The sequence below is a fragment of the Polyergus mexicanus genome, unplaced genomic scaffold, assembly GCF_030449975.1.
Source record: "Polyergus mexicanus isolate NDT 795.1 unplaced genomic scaffold, iyPolMexi1.0 SCAF_184, whole genome shotgun sequence".
Lineage (NCBI taxonomy): Eukaryota > Metazoa > Arthropoda > Insecta > Hymenoptera > Formicidae > Polyergus > Polyergus mexicanus.
Genome location: NW_027223504.1, coordinates 20,001 through 22,500, shown reverse-complemented (window position 1 = coordinate 22,500; position 2,500 = coordinate 20,001). Strand labels below are relative to the sequence as shown.

At 57.6% G+C, this 2,500-nt stretch overlaps 1 pseudogene; it reads right to left on the bottom strand.

Annotated features, from left to right (window-relative positions):
- The window catches only part of LOC138944405 (large subunit ribosomal RNA), a pseudogene marked incomplete at its 3' end in the record, with an annotated part of 3,905 nt that extends 1,933 nt beyond the window's left edge, over positions 1–1,972 (bottom strand).
- Positions 1,973–2,500: the final 528 nt, after the last annotated feature.

The window sequence follows — 2,500 nt, the reverse complement described above, 5'->3', positions numbered from 1 at the left end:
AGGGCTTAGGATCGACTGACTCGTGTGCAACGGCTGTTCACACGAAACCCTTCTCCACGTCAGTCCTCCAGGGCCTCGCTGGAGTATTTGCTACTACCACCAAGATCTGCACCGACGGCGGCTCCAGGCAGGCTCGCGCCCAGACCCTTCTGCGCTCACCGTCGCGACCCTCCTACTCGTCAGGGCTTCGTGACGACGCGAGAGACCTTGCGACACCGTACCAACAAGACACGACGCGCCCGGCGCTCCCGTTGCCGCCCCACTTGCCGCTGACGGCAGAGTATAGGCTCGACGCTTCAGCGCCATCCATTTTCAGGGCTAGTTGCTTCGGCAGGTGAGTTGTTACACACTCCTTAGCGGATTCCGACTTCCATGGCCACCGTCCTGCTGTCTTAAGCAACCAACGCCTTTCATGGTGTCCCATGAGCGTCGAGTTGGGCGCCTTAACTCTGCGTTTGGTTCATCCCACAGCGCCAGTTCTGCTTACCAAAAATGGCCCACTTGGCACTCTGATCCGAGATGCTCGTGGCTTCATAATTCAAGAAAGCCAGAGATCTCACCCATTTAAAGTTTGAGAATAGGTTGAGGTCGTTTCGGCCCCAAGGCCTCTAATCATTCGCTTTACCAGATGAGACTCGTTCGCGTTCCGTGGGGAACGGTCGAGTGCCAGCTATCCTGAGGGAAACTTCGGAGGGAACCAGCTACTAGATGGTTCGATTAGTCTTTCGCCCCTATACCCAGTTCCGACGATCGATTTGCACGTCAGAATCGCTACGGACCTCCATCAGGGTTTCCCCTGACTTCGTCCTGACCAGGCATAGTTCACCATCTTTCGGGTCCCAACGTGTACGCTCTGGGTGCGCCTCTTCTCGCGATGAGAACGAGACGCCCAGGGAGTGCGAGGCCGCATCGCGACGCGGCCCATCCTCCCTCGATCGACGGCCAGGGTCGATCTTCACTTTCATTACGCCTTTAGGTCTCGCGACAAGTCCCAATGACTCGCGTACATGTTAGACTCCTTGGTCCGTGTTTCAAGACGGGTCCTAAGAGTACCCAAAGCAGTAGCGTCGCCGACCGGTATAGATCCCCCTCGATTCCCACAAGGGAATAAGAGGGACGTTCGACAGGCCTGTCGAAGGTGAACCGTACTTCAACCAACAGCGGGCCAGGACCGGGGACGGCGCAAAGTCCGTAACCTCCGAGTACCGTGGCGCGCGCTTGCGACGGCCTCGACGCACCGTAAATAGTGCGGCCTGATACCTTGCGCGTACCGCCGAGCAGCCGGCCGGGCGACCGGGGGTTTGTCGCGTGCCGTTTTACCGGCGACGCGACAGTCACCGCACCCGGACCGTAGACCGACACCCAGCGGGTCGCGACGTTCTACTTGGGGAGAAGTGCACGACGACGAGCGCCGGACATCGACGCACGGTAGCGTGCCCGCGCGAGAGCCGCGAGGACTCCGCGGGACATCGCCCACCGACGCGAAGCCAGCGCCGCTGACGATGAATCTCCCCGTTCGATCTTTTGGGTTTCTTAGGTTTACCCCTGAACGGTTTCACGTACTCTTGAACTCTCTCTTCAAAGTTCTTTTCAACTTTCCCTCACGGTACTTGTTCGCTATCGGTCTCGTGGTCGTATTTAGCCTTAGATGGAGTTTACCACCCACTTAGAGCTGCACTCTCAAGCAACCCGACTCTAAGGAGAGATCCTCCCGAGACGCGCACCGGTCGCTACGGGCCTGGCACCCTCTACGGGTAAGTGGCCCCATTCAAGATGGACTTGGACGCGACGCGACACCTCGGGATAAGCGGATCCTCCCAAACACCACATTTCCCTGCGGCGGAACCGCGGGATTCGGTGCTGGGCTCTTTCCTGTTCGCTCGCCGCTACTAAGGAAATCCTAGTTAGTTTCTTTTCCTCCGCTTAATAATATGCTTAAATTCAGCGGGTAATCTCGCCTGCTCTGAGGTCGTCAAAGAGTTTAGTTTTCGATAACCGTGGCCGCGCCGCCTCCTCCGCCGGCTCTTTTCTCACTTAGAGAGCGAGCGTCGGGAGAGCGGCAGCGCCGGCACAGCGGCTTCGCATTGTACTCGGAGGAGTGGCGAGGAGACGTGTTGTTTGTGACAACGATTCTTCCACGCGCGGCTCGCAGCCGCTAATAGGAGGAAATGTAAGCCGATCGAATCTCGTTCGAGTTGTCTGCTTGCAAACAACGAATAAGATCGGCGCGGATCGCGTCATCTTCGATCGCCGGGGACGCGAGATACATTGCGAGCGAGTGTGCGCGTACACGTACATCTCTATCACCCACATCCTTCAAATTTTCTCTCCGCATATCGTGTGTTATGCACGGATATGGGATACGACGGGGCGAATCGGATTCGACGAGTACACGACGACGCGTGCCGGTCCCCTATATTCGTTTTCGAGAATTTCGTGGACTCGGACAAGCGGTCGGCTCGCGATTCACCCGCGTTAAGGAGGGCTCTCTCGCTCTTTT